Raw genomic sequence first — 19,513 nt, forward strand, 5'->3', positions numbered from 1 at the left:
AGCGATTCAGCTAATTTCCTGCAAGAAAAAATCGACCAGACGACACGCGATTTAAAACACATTTTCAAAGATGATGTTGCCCGTCGTCTTGCGTATAATCTCATTTAAATATAATTACAGTAATTACACTAATGCCTTCAAATTTCTGTGAAACGATCTCGTTAGCATGGGAGGGCTGCTCATGAGCTGACTTGAGTGTTGTACTCCTGCGTGTGTGTGGGTGCCAGATTTTGCTGCAGCATACATGTCTAACAGACTCTAATAACAGATGAAAGGAGAGCGTGGACCCCCTCCACCTCAACACGCACAAACACACATATTCTGCAGCCTAGGTTAACCCTGGAAATAAAGAAATAAAGGCAATACATGGAGAACCTGAGGAGAATCTTGAATGTCAGTTGCTGGTAGGAAAGATGGATTGCCTGAATTCTCCACCAATCACCAAACAACACATTGGCTGCAGCATTGATTGATGAAGTATTTAAGTCGTCAATCTCACATCACCTGCTTTTCTTTTCTCTCGTTCAGCCAAACGGCTTCAGAAAAGCTATGCTGTGTCTGCATGAACCCTGCGTCAAGGGTTTCTTTGAATTTCAAAAAAAAAACCAACAAAAAAAACAACCCAAAAAAGGACTGGTGGTGAGGCCAAAATTTGGACAAACTTAATAGTTCGCAAAGAGACTGGGCTGACTGTAACATTTGTTGCAACCTATGCACTCACACAGTCACAATATGGAGAGAGTACCACTCCCAGTATTGAAGCAGTCCTTTTCTACACTGCAGATCATGCAAGCTCCACTGCTCTCACAGTGCCGTGGAAGAGGCTGCAGTGTATATAACTCAGTCCAATATTATTGATGACAAATCATGATTAACAATAACAATATTGATAAAAATGGTACATTAGCTCTCACCTCTGACCTTATTTGCGGACCTCTTTGTACTATATGATGTATTGAATTTCAAAATCATGCTTGAGTACACTTTGCTTTTAAAAAAGGAGGTGTCACGATAATGTGTTGACAGTACATTGGAGAGCATATACAGAACCACTGTTTTCTTGGAGTTACCCTGAAGACGCCATTGATCTGCCAGTTAACCTATTCTCCTGCAGTAGTTCAGCAGCAAAACCTAGGAGGAAAGCATCCCCCCCCCTTGCCACCACCTCCACCACCACCACTCCACCTGGGCCATTGTTTCCCTTCCCTAATATGATACCCCCTGAAGGTTCTCCACAGACCTCATTTCTAATCAATGCATGTGGTTGGTGGGATCATCCTGTCTCTGCAAATTAATGACTTCACTTTTTTCTGTGGTTTCATTCCATCGATTTGTTTTATTAGCCCATTGATCTCCAAGCACCTCCTCCCCACCTAACCCAGCCCCAACCCTCTGCTTCTTCTTTACTTATCAATATGAGAGCTGATTGCATCACTTCTGGGAAAAAAAAGTGCTTCCTTCATCATGATGATGACGGAAACAAATATGTAGATTTGTGTGAGGTTTTTTTTTTTGGTGATTGTACTTACTCTCTGTAAGTGCTTAATTGATTGACTTGTCCATAAAAGGTTCAATATATGTTATTTTCTCTCATGTTTTCTGTGAACATATGAGTCTCCAGGTTAAACTAATCTAGTTTCATTAGTTTAATACAACTGTCATGGTCTAAATCACTCAGACATTCATCTGGTCAGGGCTCGCTGGTCTTATTAACAGCCATATCTAACGCTCTCCTCTATAATTCCCTTTGAGATCTGAACAAAAGGATAGGAAGTGCTTTACTCTGACAAGTCAGACTTCACTTCACAGGAGGAATTACAGCTTTTCATTTTCTGTCACTGGAGCGTTTTAGTGAGGTGCCCCACTACCATAACGATGTTCTTTCTCTCTTGTTTTATGACTTGAGCCACGCACAAAGAGTTGATTCACAGTAATCACTTATGAAAACACAAATGCCCGTGTGTGTATGTAAGCGACAACCGCAAAAGTACACACACTATATATTCAAATACTGAGAGAAATATAGTCAGCGCCATTTGTGCCAGACACAAAAAATTACACCCTCAAGTCGAACAAAAACACACAAATTCCCAGAAGGGAAACAAAATTCAAATGTGTGGTCAGTCGAGTTAGCCCCGGTGTCCATTATTGCTTCTGTCGGAATCCATTAGGATAAACACAGTTTACATTCTCTGGACAACCGCAGTAGCATGTTGTCCTCTCACATGTGGCAGCCATATTACTTCTGTCCTTCCCAAGCCATCAGATAGTGGCACATGCCATCTAGGAAACAAAACCTCAAGTAATGCTAAAGGCTGTAAAATTTTGGACTCCATTAATCATCTCTTTTCCTCTCTCACTTGAAAAAAAAAACAAAAAAAAAAACCCAGAAAAACTCACCGTATTTTATTTTGGCTCTGAAAATAAATCAATATCTAGAGAATGTCCGTGTTCAAAGATGAGAGAGCGACTATCAAGCACCCAGCTCTCTCGACCAAAGTGCATGTTTATCCAGCTTGTGGGAATTCCTGTTCCTCAGGATGGATCTGGAGTAGTCATGATTGGCGATGTTCCCGTCCCACCCTGGCTGGCCCTTTCATGAAAACCGTATCCAACACAGAAGACTGCTCACTTTTCCTCAGCTCACAGATATTACACTTTTAAACTGGCAGCAGGAGATATTGCTACTGAGTTTACACTACAAAAGAAAATGGATATGATCCCTGACAAACACATTCACATCTGGACATGCGGTTATTCAGAGTGAACATATGTGACACATCAAACTGTCGTAGCTTTGCATGCAAGTGAACCAGCAAGACTTAGAGTCAGCAAAAGTCTCTGCTGCTTTTGCCTTTTACTTTCTTCTACAGATCTATAATTCCACATCCTCAAGTAATTCTTTACCTTCACCCCTTCAAAAATCCTCTTTCAGTAAAGCTCATCAAAATTGCACTCTATTTCCACACTACAGCAAGTCTACACTGTGACCTTCACAAAGCAATAACTGCCAGCATGATAGATACACTGTATACACAAAGCATTTACATATGTTTGTCTGAACATGCCTTTATAATGTTTATGTTATCTTTATAATAATTTTACCTCTACGCTAGGCCTGCGATTTGAGTCATAAAGAATCATCTAAGCAAACAGATAGGTAAGTTTAGATAGGGTTAGCTGCTACTACATCCCTGCATCTCCTGTCTTTACGTCTTTACATAAATCCTTTCAGGGCTTCTGGCAGCAGTTTCCTGCTCTTTCATCTGGCTCCCTTGTGGTAGGACTATTAGCCCGGCCTGTTTACCTGCAAGTGTTTGGAAGGCAGCTGGCTTTGGACACTCAGTGCCTGCATAGGGCCAGGGGCTGCTGGGACCTGGGAACGCTGGCACCAAATACCGATGGGTAATTAGACCTTCATTCGAGAGCGAATGTGGCAAGCATTAGACACAAGGCTCTTTCCGGTTCAATTCATATCTCCATCCTGCCTTCCTTTCCCTTCTAACAACCATGCACCATCCTCTTTTTTTTTTCTTTTTCCGGTCTTAAACAATCCATAATGGCAGGCCAGTATTTTAATGTATGTTAGAGCAGGAAAAAAAGATCAGCAAGAGGTCAGCAAGTGATCAGTGTCAGGTAAGTATATAATTTTTATATAAATCTCTAAGACAATCATTTTGAAAAGAAAGGGACATGTGGGGCAGTGGGGAAATTAAAAGCAATAGTCTAACGTCACTTGAATTTTGAGTTTTAATTGCTTAAACACTACAAAATATTTGAATTACATGGAGAATCTATCATGAAAAATCTTAAGTGTCTGTGCGCTTCTTAGGTCCTTTCTGGGAATGAGATCTTTATGCTTAAAAATGAAACCAGGGCAGACATGTGCAATAATAAAAGCAGAAGTGTAGCTGAAGTACCAACCTTCTCAAAAAAAAACATTCTCAATAAAAGAATAAATAAGTAAATAAGCACAAAACCAGTCAACAAATTTTAAAAAAGGGTAGATACATACATACAGTACATCATACAATTTCTTTCATTTCAAGAACACTTTTAATTCACGCTGTCAGCTTAATCCATTTTTATGTTGGTCTTTTTTGTGGCATTTAGCAGTTTCCTTCACTTGTGAGAAACATGACAGTGGTTGTTTCTCATGTGAGAGGAAAACTATTGAGAGGCCCCTTCTAGTTTTGCGGTGAAAGGTGACATAACCCATAATTCCACTAAAACCACAATGTTCTTTTATCAGATGTTCCTCTCTGATACTGTGAGGGTGGTTCACATGATGCTAACCAAAGGACTGAACTTCAGAAAATGCACAAAGGTACTTATGTTCAAGTCATTATGTGGGGCATTAGAAAATAGGCAACGTAGCAGGTAAAGTATAATATAGATGAAATTATAAAATTTTAAGCAAGTTATTCAAGAAGCTTGTTCGCTCTACTTCTCAATCTTTAAGTGGTTGGCCAGTGTAACTAATACAGTTTGTGAGTGTGAATTATTAACTTACTGTGTAAAGGCAGCAGTTAATTTGTTATATTAGATTTATCTGGGGTTTTTTTGCAAATGGTTTAACAGAATAAAAGATAATGCTGAAGTTCAAAAGCACACACTGGTGCCTGCTAACAATGGCTAGCTACTGACACAGCTAGCAGTCAAAGGTAACTTGTTTAGCTCCCTCTAAACAAAAATATTTTATATTACACTATTTTTTTACAAAAGGAGTGAATGTAAGTGTGTTAGTGTCATTTTTAAATCATTGTGTTATCTGTTATCTTACAGTAAAACTGATTTAATCTATTTAGTCTCATAAATGCTAACATTGTGCTAGCACTTTTATACTGAATATCCATTTACGTATACACGAAAGGACAGCCTCCCTCAATGGCATCCATTATCAAAAGATAACTACAAAAAATATGAGAAGCCTTGTTATAACAGGGCAGTAGCTTACATCAGTGTAAAAGAAGCAGCTGGTTATCAGACAAGGTAGAGACAAGCAGGGGCTTGACCCAAGATGCAACATCCCAGACAAAACATGCTGTGCAGGCTCCTCACAAGGTTAAGCTACTTTATACCGTGAAACTACAAATTTAAAGTGTTATCATCTACTTTTATTTAAACCCCCCCCCCCCAAAAAGATTACCTAGGCTACGTTTGTGCTTACATCTGACTTAAGCGGTGTCACTGGATATATTGCTGTGTCACTACAATTGCATTATAATGCTGCTGCTTCTGCTGTTGGCACCTTGTTGCAATAGAATCACACTTTGAATTAGGTTGTGTGTCATCACTGACAGCAGCTCATTGGAAAAGAAGGATGGAAATGCCCTGCATTTACTCACCCTTATAAATGCTGCTGCCCACACGCATCAATAAAACCTTATTCAGTATTTTTTTTTCCTGTTTCACCAGAAATAATATTATTGCAAATTTTATTGAAACTTTGTAATATAGTTTTGAGACCCCCACCCCTAATTACAACAAAACAAGCTCCATTCACTTATATCTCATGGGCGCCCCCTAGAAAACTGGAAGTTATAGAACTTGGAGTTAAATATCTCTGGTGTCACAAAGCCTGCGACTTGTAATTTATCGGGTGGTGACATCTCCAAACCAAGGAAACAATAATATAAAATAAAATGAGACATAAAATTAAAGTTGAATTTAAAAAAGATGAATTGAAATATTATAATAACACATATCCAATAAAATAAAATCTTTTTTTTAAATATTTAATTCATTTAATTAATACTGTTGCAGCTCCACACAGTGTGACACATACACATGTATATATCAGCTATTTAAATTCTGCTGATTAGAAACTGATTCCCCGAGTCCTTGTGTTACAGGTAAAGGGCTGTGAATAGCTGACAGGCTACTCTCTGCTCTACATGAATTGAATCTGAAGGCTGGGGAGGATGCAGCTTTTAGCGGTCAGGGAAAAACACTGGGTCCAAATTAGCATAAACAGGAGCACAAAAGAAACAGGGGATAAGAGCGAAACAGAAAACAGTGTTGTCAATAGGACCCCCCAGTGAGGAATTTCAATTTCATATATCTAATTATCCCTGTCAGATAGAAAGAAGTGACAAAAAGCTGTCTTTGTTCTCTGTCTTTATCTCCCGCATCTCTCTCAATTAATTTCAGCATACGAATATGACTAATTGTCTCTCTGCAGCTCTGAAGCCACATAAATAATAATTTCGACCCATGTTTGAGGGAGGGGTGGGATGTTCGTGCTTCGGTTTATGATATTTGGACACAATGGTTTGTGCATAATTCAGGTGATCACGTTAGCAGGCCGATCCAACCTCTCTGTAGACATCACCCTCTGCCCCACAGTCTTGTAGTCCGCATAATACCTCTATACTTTCCCTCTTTTGTAAACAAAAGCGTTATGTCTCTCATTTCTGTCACTGGGCTTGTTTCTTTGTTTAGAGTGGTGATATTAGCATCATAATCAGACAGAAAGAAAGAGGCGGCAGTGATGGTTGATTTATGCATGGTTTATGAGGAGAGACCAGCTAAACCAGTCAGCATCTGCTATGAATTTTCCAACATGTTTAGGTTTAGACATTCATGTTATAACTGAGTGATTTCAACATATAGTACTTTAGTAACTGATCTCTTTTCATTGGTTTATTTTCAAACTTGGGTGCTTTCAGTAATAGGCCTTTTTTTTACTGTTTATATTGTAATTACAAGAAGCACTCAAACTGCTCTTACAACTTTTTCACTTCATCCAAATTTCTATACCCTTAAAGTATTGCACTTTGGTTTGTGACTCTGACGACTGTATAATTAATTGATATCCTATTCACTCTAAGAGACCATTTCCCTCGTATCAAGCAAACAAAAAAAATATATCAAGTGAGGACGAAGGACGAAAATATGCGCTCGTGAAAAGATGTTTTATCACTTACTGACACTGACATAAAAAGCTCTTGAAGGATGGCGCTGAAGTGATGACATTTGTTTATTCACTCAAATGTGCCTAAAAAACAATCAGCACAACCTAAACACAATGAGCCAAACATCTGAAACCCGTCTAAACAAAGCGGCAGTCGAGCCTGTGCACTCCAACCATAAAACATACTCAGTCATTCACTCAAAGTGAGAGAGGGAGGGCAGCGAGGAGGGGGAGCGGGGGGGATGGTATTGTTACATTTCATTAGACACATTCCTTCTCTGTGGACTCTTGACCAGTTGCCATGGCAGTTCAGCTGACCACATTTCATATCAACTTCTCTTTCTCTCGGTCTCTAAGTCTTTCTTCCTTTGTTCTTTGTTTTATTTCGGTTTTAAACCAAGTGATTTTAATGACACTGCTCTCTTCAATACAACAGTATATTCAAGACATTATAAGAGATAGATTTGGCACTCAAGACTCCATTGCAACAGCAAAGATAATGGTAGAAATATAACTTCCATGAAATCGAAAAAGCTTTTAAAACTTTGTTTTTGAGGCATAACGGGTTGTAACTAGCATCTAGAAAAACTTCAATTCAATAAATATTAAAATGCCAATAAGGTTTGACTCGTTAAGTCGTTAAGGGCCAGTCACACAGGCCTAGAGTCCAGTCAGCAAATGTGGCAAACACTGTTTGTGGGGGGAAAATATGTCTTCCCCAACCAGGTGTGGGTGGCTGCTGGAGGTTGTTGGCAGTCGCTATGAAATCAATTGCTAAAGCCCCATTCAGGTGACCTGTAGTTACCAGTTGGGTTACTGGTCTTGAAGGAAAAGAGTTTTACAACTAGTTGATGAGTGGTTGCTGGAGGTGGCTGGCAGTTGCCAGTGTGAATTGAAATTGGTTGCAAAGAGATAAATGGTGCAGCATTAAAACCTCCTTGGGATTGTTTTGGTCACTAGCAGGTTGCTGTGGTTGCCACCAGTTTGCATGGAGGAGGCCAACTTGTCTGCAAACACTAATAAACGATTTGCCAAGGGGTAGTGAAAAGTGCTAGGCAGAGAGGAAATGGAGAATATTTGCTTTAAAAATAAATGTTGCACCTTACCGTTGCGATAAAATATTGCATCAATAAGGCACAACTTTTACTTTGAAAGTGAATGTTCTCCACTTCCACTTGGCATTACCCTTCTTCAAATTTCTGTACAGCTTGGAGATTAGATGGTTAAGGTTTAGAGGAAATTCACTGTCTTACATGCAAATTGCGAATGATCATGCCAATCTGCAACCAAATAAATCATAGATTTTTGGAGGTTTTTTGGGGTAGCTACGCTCTTTGTGACCAATTTCACCTTGTAAGAGCTAGCAAAGTCCAGTAAAGGCTAGCAAAGTCCAGACACCATTTGCCAACCAGTCAGTGAACTGAGCTTGCCAGGAGGTTGCTTGTCGGTTTCTACTCTAGGGACTAAGCCATTTTGATTCAAGATGAACGCCTGAAATATTTGTGGTTCTGCTTAAATGCAAATAAGATTCGCAGATCTGTGGGAATATTTATATCTCCAGTATTCAGCAAACAGCCAAAATGATATATTATGACATTCTGCTTACAGGTAGGTGAAAACCTTTAGTTACCTATAGTTAAGCGTCATCGGCAGAGAGATGACACTCTCGGTTATTCGGCAGCTACTTTCAAAGAATCAACCAAAAATGAACAGCAGAACCAGTAAACTGCTATGACAATGGTGCTACACTGATTCAGCAGTTTCAAATCTGCTGTAGCTTCATCTGCTTGAGAGCACCCCAAAGATGTAGGCAAGTGTACTTACCAATTTGTTGAGCTTACTGCATCCATAATGTGATTAGCAAGGCAATTGTTCAAGAGCGTTTATAGGATAAGTCACATGTTGATCGTGTCTGCACACTTTTCCACATGCCACACACCTGTGGGGTAAAGCAAAATGGAAACTTTATTTTGGAGCATAATATTCACAATTTAATAATAAGAAAGTAATAATAAAGACAGCTTTATGTTACATTACAGTGAAAAATAATACTGAAAATGAAACAAGTGGTTTGAAAAAATATCTTGTAGGTAGCACTTTTCTATTAAACTTTGCTTTAACACAACATCCAGGCAGGCAGCTTTCTTTCTCAACATTTGCATATTTTGGTGAGTCAACATCCTGAATCAAAAAAAGTGCCACCAATAAAAGCGTAACACTATGCAAAAATCCTTCAGGACGAAGGTCATTATTGACACCTGATGTAGCTAAACCCGAAAATGGAACTGAGTCGCATTCATATTAACAAAATGCAACCTGTCGTTCAAATCCAGGGGCACAGTTAGTCCAACTTTCCAAGCACCCATTAATTAGCATTTTTCCATCAACAGTCAAGTGTTTGCTAAAAAAAAAAGGGGGAAAAAGGACGATAACAGAGGGAGACGAAATTAATTTGCATTCAGTGTATAAATAGTTCCAGGACAAGGGCTGTTAAGTTTGAAATTAACATGTAAACAGTTGGAAAGTCTGCCCTGCTACTCCTTATCCCCTTCTCCTTAACCCCCACCTCTGGTTCCCTTTTAGCGCCTTGATAAATATACATAAAGCCCCACACAAAGACCGCCTTGTTCCTTCAAATGGGCTACTTTTTAATGGAGACATATATTTCCAGGATTATATCAGCATTCAGTTGCAAATTTTTAGTTTTTAATACTCCAGTTGGGACAGTCTATGAATAAGAGTATCATTTGAATGCAAGGGAACACCTGGTGCTGAGGGGCTGGGCTTGGAGGGGGTTTTGAGCTGACCTGGTGACAGTGCCAAAGCTTCACTTGTTCCCAGAGTTTGCATTCAGATTCTCCCAGACTCGGTCATCGCTATGATACTGTAGAGTGCACATTTAAAGTTATTCTCCTGTCTTATAAATGCCAAAGACATGGCGCGATGACGGCTGCTACATTTGAAGTTGGAGGCGTGAACAGTGTGAGCTCAAAAAGTTGGAAACTCTTAAAGTGGAATTATCCAATATTGCCACGCAGCAGCTGAGAATTTCTTTTATTTCTGAAGTAGTGTTTTCAGTGCCGCGATCTGTCGTACAACTATATATTAACTACATTTTTGCTTATGAACCTTTGAAAATCATCATTATTATTTTACTTTTGCAAACACCTGCTGCTTCTGGTTTATGCCGATTGGTTAAAACACAAACAAGAACTCTGAATTCAAAACTGTTACGAGAAAACAAAGGGGAAATTTAAAAAAAACTTTCAGCTGTGCTTTTTTTGTTGTACATTACTTGGCTGCATGAGAACAGAAAGAGGTGAGGGGGAAGGTGGTGGTGGTGGTGGTGGGGGGGGGACTGTTTGGAGGAGGAGAGAGGCAGGGGTACAGGGTCTATTCGTATGCACCCCACATCCACTCAACACACAATCAAGCCTGTATTGCGTTTTGCAAATTTATACCCAGGATGTTGGTTTAGAGTGTTTCCCTGAAAAAAAGAAAAGGAGAAGGATTTTTTTTTTCAAGTAAGTGTCTGCTTTCATGAGCAAGAGTGATTGAGGCACACAAACAAACCTTTGTTTCCTAGCTCACAGATGCAAGGCCCGAGCTCTGATTTACACCCTACCCCAAGACACATTTCTACTTATTTTTAATACGTTGTGACTAAGACTTTATGAAAAATAGGCTTATTGAACACTCAACGTCATTTGTGGTCACCCCTCAAAAAATAAATAAATAAATAAATAAAATGGTAATGCATGAGGAAATCACACTGTTAGCAATATCCACTCCACGCTGTGTATCCACTAGCCATTCAAACCAGCCTGTCTTCTCCCTCAAAATATTTGCACAGCCTCATGTTTGCAGTGACGGGAGAGCTGTACTCATGAGAAGACAATCCATAGCGAGACGCAGGCAGTCAAAGTCAAAGGCACGGAAAGCTGAAGCGAAGGGGTACCGAAGTGTTGAAAAGTTTGACACTGATTCGATGTGAATATTCATGTTTGGGTTTTACTACAGCAAATGTAATAAGGCCGTGCAAACACTTATATCACATGTCATCGTAAAATATCAGTTTGGCTGTATTTCTTCTACTTTCACCAAATGTTGTTTACAAAAAGAAATTGTATATTTGTGCAATACTTGCAATGTATTCTGCATCAGAGGAGTGGCGATGTCTTGACTAAATGTTTGCCACATCAAATCAATGGGTTATATTTGAGCTGAGAACACGGTCAAGTCGGTGAGGCTGCTGACAGCATGTTTACGTCAGTCCCAATTAATAATTAGTTTAATGATTTGAGCCCTTGACATGTGGCCCTCGACAAATGTGGGCAGGAAAATGCACACTCTGTGCCGTTTGCATAAATCTACCGTTTCAGCTCGAGCTGAGGGGGAAACAGAAGGACAGGAGAGAGTGAGAGAAAGCGAGAGAGTGCGCGAGAGAGAGGTGAGGGAATTATAGGACTCAGATGTGTGTGATTGGCGGTTCCCTTGGCTCCCAGGGTTAGAGAGTTCAGAGAAAAGCCGATTATTGCTCTCCCTCAGGTCAAGCCTTCATAAATAAACACGGGGAGAGCCCGAGGCACCGTGTTTTAGTATGATTAGCATATCATACAGGCTATCGACATGGTACTTATCATATTACAGCGCAGCCGTCCTCTGAGCACACGGAGGTTACATGTACGGGGCTGCTGAGCATACATCTCTGTTCATTAGAAGGCTCCTCGGGGAGAGAATAAATCATATCAGCACGTGGTTATACCAGCCCAGGCGTTTGACTCCGCCATACAGCGGATGTTAACCAGAGCCTTTAATAAGCTGGAGAAGAGCTGACAGTTAGCTTCAGACTGATGAACAGCGGAGGAGACGAGGGGCAACGATAGGGAGGATTGATAGTAGGAGGGAAGTACACTGAGAGGCAGAACTGTGGTACATGAAACTAATCTCTGGACCACTTTTCTGACACCTTACACTTGTGCTGGCCTCCTGAGTGTTTGGACCTGACTTCATCCTGGACACTTTTGAATCTGCATGCCAGCTGCATGTTAACTGGGTCCATTATGTCCTCAGCATTACAATTAATCTTACAATGAACCTTAAAGTTCTGCATGATTACCAATTACATGTTGGGACTAAGATACCAGAGGCCTTATTTCATTACAAAAAATATAAGTGAAATGAAACAAAAGGTACCATTTATATATATTTAAAAAGACAGAATTAGCATTAGTGTTTTTATCAAAGACGAGCAAATGACTAAACAAACTACTGAAGCTTCATCTGGATTCATCACTTGGCATCTGAAAAAGAGTACTCTCACCTGCCCAGTAGAGGTGGGTGGATTGATCCAGATATTGATAGTACCGATACAAATGCTAATACTATCAAAATACTATCACAATAGGATCGATACTTTGATACTATCTTCTAAGTTCAGTGTGTAGCCCAGTGAATTGTGCTTAAAGGTGTTTTGTTGTGTTAATTTGCTCGTGGTAAAGTTGTCATTTAAGCTAGTTTCTGTAAAGCTCAGTGAACAGCAGACACACAGCGTGCACAGTTCTATCCTAACAATCAGAAATTGTGGCTGGATTTACTGAGGAGAGTCAGCCTGTCATGATAGTGCAAACCATGAATGCTGCATGTATCAACAAGTACCAGTTCTAACAAAGTTAAAATAAAAATGCCTACTGGTTTTTAAAAAAAAAGTAAAGCTGCTTTTTAAAGTAAGAAAAAAGTTTTAGTTACCAAATCTAACATAAGAAATGTCCAACCTGACTCAAGTCTAGGCTTTTTAGTAAGACTGGCAGACTTGAACTCAATGACTGTGGTCACTGGCTACTTGGAATTGTGATCCAGTGTAATAAAATATGAAAAGGGTGACAGATTTTGGTGCAGTGAACAGAAAAAATAATGTTTCTATGGATGATAAAATTAGCCCAGAAGGAATTATGACTGTGTCTTAAAACTGCACGGGATGGAAGTCACCCCAATTCTCAGACACGCTGCTCAGATTTCAATTTACGGCAAGCCTTTTCTCCTTAGCTACACAAGCTCAGCTCACAGACCAGGGGCCACAATTAGCAGCTAGCCATTCTGACCAGGGAGAAAGAGTTAATGACATCCGCACCTAAGCCCTCCTAAGCCTAGGGAGCCGGGGCACCGAGGAGCCTCAGTGCTCTCCTCCTTCCAGTCAAGCGTGGCCTCTTTAGGTGGTCCGCACACACACTGGAGGGGATGATATATTCTAACTGGTATTAAAATATCCTCCAGGAGGCCGGGCTGCCGGGGATGGCCAGCTGGGTGGATATACAGTAAGAGGCTACAATGCAAAAACGGGGATATTGGATGGGTGTTTTTCTTGTTTGGGCTTCATGGTGGTGGCACAAAGCTGGGATCAGTCAGGATGCCATGTCGCCTGGATAATCACACCCACCACTGGCATGGATCTTATGCCAGAGAGAGGAACAGCAAACATCAGAAGCATATATTTAGTTTTGAGACCTAACATTAAAAAATAGGAAAAAGTCTAAACAATATCAAGTTTAAGGTTTTTATTTGACCTCATCGGACTGTTTGCAAATTTCCTTGCATTGTTGTCTGCATACAGCACCACGCAATAATAACACTTTATTAAACGATCCCACCACGTTTCCATTTACTCCATCACGTCCGTGCCTGTGTGTGCATTTCTCTGTGTGTTCTTAAGTGATGCCATCCCCTCGTGCCCACCCCTCAAATCCCCACACCCCACCCACCCATGCAAATTAGAACTTCACACACGGTGCGGCAAGCTGCTGGGTGCTCTGTGATTTCACACGACCAATTAAGGCCCTCTTGGCAGTTGTGTGAACAGTTTCATTAGAGGAGATAATATTGCAAAGTGAAATGATAAGCAATCATTATGATTAATGCCCAGACATTACATTGCTCGTTAATGAGGTGTAAATGATCTCATTATTTTTTGAAAGAGTACAGATTAGATTAAAGTGGAGTGGACAGCGCTCCTCGGTGTTCAGATAAGTTAGTGTTAATTAGGCCCAATCTCCAGGAGCAAATGAGCCGCAACCCTTTGGTAAACAATTAGGCTTCCATAGCCCTGGGCTAGATGGACAGGGATAGGCGACTGAATGGATAGATCACTGGAGAGATGGATGTTGATGGAGTGTTGAAATCTGAATCAGATTCATTGTTAGCTTTCCACACAAAATCAGACAAATTGTGTGCCTTAGTGTACCGAACAACAGAGTGGGGCAGATATTTCAGGGTTTTAAATGTTCATTTCCATCTGAAGTAACACATATATACATAATACACGTTAAGATTGCGGTTTAGATTATTTTTCTCCCCTCCCTTCATATGTGTAATTGTGGAAAATTTAGCGTTTGGGTCTTATTATTAAACAGTTAGATTGCTGAACAGTGAGCAGCTGCTATGGGTGAAATTAACAATAGATTTCAAACAGTCTAAACTATTGTATAGACTGTAATAGCTTTCTAAGTCATACAGAAGTAAAGTATTAGCAGTTGGAGTTAAACTTTTTCTTCCTGCTTTTAGTTCAAATCCAGCTATTTGGTTACTATAATAATACTAATACTAATAATAAAAAGGCAGACCGCAGTTATTATAAATGTAGAACTGTCGATAATCCGAGCAAATACTTGTCTACTGTATCTTACATCTACTTTTTGACTCCTGTACCTCGATTGTGTCCTAAAGCAGGCAGCATGATTTCAAATGACAGTGAGATTTCATTGAAATATTAAGCACCAAAACCTTCAGAGGTAGTTTCATAAACAGCCCTGGACCTGGACCATATCAATGCAAGGCTGTCCATCTATTGTACATGCTCTGAAAAACATACTCTGGAAAACAAATATCGCCATAAGCACAGACTGTCGAAAGACTGCGAGAGATTTCCCGAGCTCCTCACAGCAGCCTTGCAGCTGCTCTCAAGGTAACAAAACCCACTCTCATTGGGTGCTTTAAATTACTTTTTGGCAACAAACTGAAAACAGGGAGAGAATTTGGAAGTGTTTTTATGTTTATTTCATGAAGACAGAGCTCAGCCTATTGACGTCAAATTATCATTTGTTGGGTCTTTATTCACTCAAACAAAACTTTTTTTAGAAGAACTTTTTTTTGCCTTATGCACAATTAATAGAAACAAAAAAGACACAACAGCTTTTGTATTTGTGCTTTTGTTTTTGACTTTAGGAGTGAAATTCATTCATTCAACAAAACTAATTTATAATTTATTACAGTACTTTAAAGGATATGCATCATTAGAGTTTTAAGATAATTTCAGTAAAACCGGGAAATCAGATTAGAAATAAAAGAAAATACGTGTTTTTTTCCCCCAGTGTTAATTAAAACTCTTTTTCCTTGAGGCGCTAACAGCAAAGCTTTTACAAAAACAACTCATGATGTCTCAAAGGTTACCGCAGAGTTGGTGTACTTTATCTAAAGACAGGCCAGACCAGGCACAGTGGGAAATGTCTGCTTCTGACGAAATTGATTTTACCGTCCTCGCCTTTTGTCTGAAAAGATATGCTTAGATTATGACGAGAGAAGCGATGCTGTAATCCCTCAACCAGGAGTTATGTTTCAGAGACATCAAGCCCTTATCGGTGATTGATAACGCTTAACTCAAAAACATATAGAAGCATTAGGAAAGTCAATATTTTGCCAGCGACTGAAGGTGACCCCTGGTTCCTGTGTTTGCGGTGTGTGCGTGGAGGGCTTTGATGGTAAATTTGTAAAGGTGGTTATGTGGGGAGGCTATTATGGATTTGCTATCTTGGCCTGAAGTGTTTGCGGCTGATTATGTGATTAAATCAATAATAATTTCTCTTTGGGCTCCTTTGCTCCTCTGCTTCATCTTCTTTTTCCTGTGTAGTTGAGTGGAACGGTGGGTGGGGACTGGTGTACACAAGTACAAATGTAGGCACAAACACACAGGCACGGCAGAACAACTGCATAGCAGATGGCACAATGGGCACACAGAAGACTCAGAAAGTTTCTATAACTACTATACGCAGAAATATATAAGTGGAAACATGGTAAAAAAAAAAAGGGTAAATGTTTACAAAGTACAGTACTGTACACGTCTTTAAAACCTGGAAAAAATCATGTTAAACCAAATAGCACGCTGAACAAGCTTTCACCCAAGACTTGTGACATTCCTCAGAGATGCACAGCTCAAAATAACACCAAAGACGATGCCCAACACCTCAGCTGTCTTCACCCCTGTGTTCCTTCCATCAGACCACAGACCCTGGATTGGCGACTTGTGCCAGCCACTCCTTAGCAACCGCCATCAGTCCTCTCTCTGGTTTTGCCAGGTTTGTTGTTATGTCTAGACTGCAGGAAATGCAACATTACATTTGTTTACAACCAACAGGAACTAGAACCAGAAGCTGTTACGTGATTAAAGAGTGCTTCCCAGCGAGAGAGTGTGTGTGGCTCAACCCCCTGGGTTTGGCAACAATCGACTCAATACAGGCGAACCAAAATGGAGAAAGAGAGAGCTGCTGTTTTTCTATCAGTTAGATGAGCAGATTACATTCAACACTGTATTTTCTTAAGATTTGGGGCAACTGAAAGGAAGTAAGCGCGAGCCGAGCTGAGTTTGAATGCGATTGTTTTTTTGTCCTGTATTCATGCAGGTGTTTGTTTGGGCTTGTGACTGTTTATAATATGCATTTAGTGAGTCTGTGGCTGCGTGTGTGTGTGTGATTGTGTGCAGCTCAGTTAACTCACAATCCCTCAGCACCCTCTTAAATCTATACCCAATAAAAATCAGCACCGTCTCGAAAAACAAAACCCAGGGAAACATCTGTAAAACATCGATTTTGCAGATTGCAAACCAACTGCATGGCTAATGAGAAAAGAAATCATTTTTGATTAATTAACCTAAAAATTGGAGAATCTAAGCTGCCACCAGGGAGATGACAAGTGGTGCAGGCCCGATCACGCAGAAGGAGGAAGGACATACAGTAAAGCCGCTGAAGAAGAAGGAAAGCGCTCCAGGAATGCTAGTAGCTGAGGTATGGCTCCCATTACTGAGCCAAAATCACCAAGAGTCTTTGTGGTGATCAAATAGAGGAGTGAAATATTTTCCACTCAGTGATTGTGCCCATTTATTCAGGAAGAGAAAAAAAGATGTTGGTTAGCTATCAGCTTGCTTGGAATTCACTGCTTTACAGTGCGTTAGTTTCAGTTGTGTTATTTGAGGGAGGGGGTTAACCCGGATCACAGCAGCAGACAGATACAGACGCAGTTCAGATGTTTTCTGGCTGTAGTCACAGATGTGTCCCACCTACTTTGGATAATGCAACACATTCCCTTCCAGCTTTTATTGGATCTGCTTCAGTCTTTTGTCACTCTTGCTGGGACGCTGTTTATGGGTTGTAGCCTTAAAATACTGTTACGTAGGATTGCCACAGGTAAACTTTAGTATTTAAATCATATCCTCTCCACTGTGTGTAAATATAATTGTGTGAAGTCCTCAATATTACAAGGCCAATTAATAGAATGTGTTACTGCAACTATAGCATGCATGAAATATTTTTTAATAGGTATAATTAGTAGGATTCCAACTTTTTAAAAACCAAACAAACTGTAAAATGGCAGCTGTTCAATGAACACGGTACCACATTTATGCAGTTTGAACAAAACACGCACTCATACTCAAGAGTTGTGTTCTGCTCGCACACACACAATTGAGGGAGGGTGTAGAGAGCCAAGTTGAGCTGCACTCACAACACAGCTGGTTGTCCAAGGTCAATAAAGAACTCGGAGTGTTTATTTGTCCATGTGTTTTATTTGCTTTCTAATACAGCAGAGGTTCAGATTTGAAAGATCTACTTGAAAAGAATCACAGTGTCTAAAGAGTGTGGGAAATTTCCACTCACCATAGAGGTTTTTCTGTCTCCCCTTCCTCTTTTTTCAATTCTATTAGTTTTTCATAATTCATTACCATCCTGCCTATTTCCCCCTGGTGTCTTCATTTTACCCCTTTTTTCCTCCTCGAGGAAGCACAATAGTCGTCCCCTAGCAGCTCACTAGGGTGTTGCAGTAACAACCTCCTACCCCTCTGATGGCTAGACAGTGGGCCATTGTAAAGCTGAATCGCCATGGATTTATGGCCATAGTCCTGAGTTCCCAGAATGCAATGTCACTCTGTCACGCCGTCATCAATCTGCTGTCTCTGACCAAAGACAAAGCGGGAAAAAATAGCAGCTCAGAAAAGTGGCACAACAGCGTGAGCGATACTTCTTTATGCATTATCTAATTTTTATCAGCTCCCTCTCTGTCCTAGGTAAAATGCGTGGGCACAAAGAGCTCCATTTAATCAAGACATGTATAGGTGCAATGACATGAGGCATCATCTACTATTTCCAGATTGAGCAATTAAGAACTGGCTGGTTGAGTGCCAAATGTGCCTTTGTGGCAAATGAACACGTCTTCTCATGCCAAACTTTTTCAAGACATTTAATCTTCATTAAGCTATAAAACCTCCAGCACAGGAACACATTGACATCCGCTAATAACTCAACACAACTTTTAAATATGAAAAAAAATTGGTCAGAAGTTAACTTGATAGGAAAACATTTAGAAGTGTCTTTATCTTAACACTTTTTCCTTACAAAAAAGTCTGTTGCTATAGACTAATTGCTGGAATCTCTCCTTCTTCTCCTACTTCTCAGAGTTATCCCACATGATCTACAAACCAATGTCCCAAAACATCATAAATTAGCTTCAGAAAGAACGGCTGGAGTTTCTGTGCTTCTATTATGAATAAGAGAACCAAACCTACATCCTCATGATTAATGTGCTCTCAAACCCTTCTCATAGCCATGGTAACCAGGGCAGTATGCCACGCCGTTTAGAGAGTAAAAGTTGTGTTTTTTCCCCCAAGTCTCTCACTGGTATCTCCTCATCGCCAAACACTTTACATACTAGATTTTTGAAACTGGAAAAAAAAACCTCACAGAATATTCTGCTTCTGCTAAATGTTGTTACATAACATGCTAACACAATAAACAGCAAACATGCTTACAGTGATTCCACTTTACTTGTCTCTCTTCCCTCAGATGCTTTTGAAAATGTTATATAGAATATGTGAGATGAAAGGCCCTCGTGTCATGCTACAGTCACGACACGTAAATCATAAGAGAAGTACAGGGATATTGGATTAAACAGCAGTAATTTCACTTAATAATCACGTACGGAAACAGACACGACCGAAACAGATGTCTTCACGTGGCGTTCCCAAGCTGAGGTTTTCAGGGGAATTTATAGAAGTGGAAAGACTAAAGAGGCTTTTCACTGTAGGAAAATGCTATTGTAAGACCTGGGAAAGTCAACTAGTCATAAAGAAGGACAGTTTTTGTTTTTTTTGTTTGTTTGTTTTCCAACCACAGGACTCAATAATAAATACATACAAGCTTGTGTTAAAAAAACAGCTGAAGGAAATTCCCGAACATGATCAGTCATTTTTCTGGTAACTATAAAGGAACAACAATTGTGTAAAATACCTTATAATTGATTTTCACGCTATAAAAAGCATAAATAAACACATTTAATTTTAAA

At 39.9% G+C, this 19,513-nt stretch overlaps 1 long non-coding RNA gene across 1 annotated transcript in view; it reads right to left on the minus strand.

Moving 5' to 3' along the window:
* The window catches only part of LOC113031571 (uncharacterized), a 64,899-nt gene that overhangs the window by 22,666 nt on the left and 22,720 nt on the right, over nucleotides 1-19,513 (minus strand). Inside the window, exon 3 of the long non-coding RNA XR_003273749.1 lies at nucleotides 8,741-8,855. This is a non-coding gene — a long non-coding RNA (uncharacterized LOC113031571). The remainder of the gene's footprint in view (nucleotides 1-8,740; nucleotides 8,856-19,513) is intronic.

This window comes from Astatotilapia calliptera, chromosome 11, assembly GCF_900246225.1.
Source record: "Astatotilapia calliptera chromosome 11, fAstCal1.2, whole genome shotgun sequence".
Lineage (NCBI taxonomy): Eukaryota > Metazoa > Chordata > Actinopteri > Cichliformes > Cichlidae > Astatotilapia > Astatotilapia calliptera.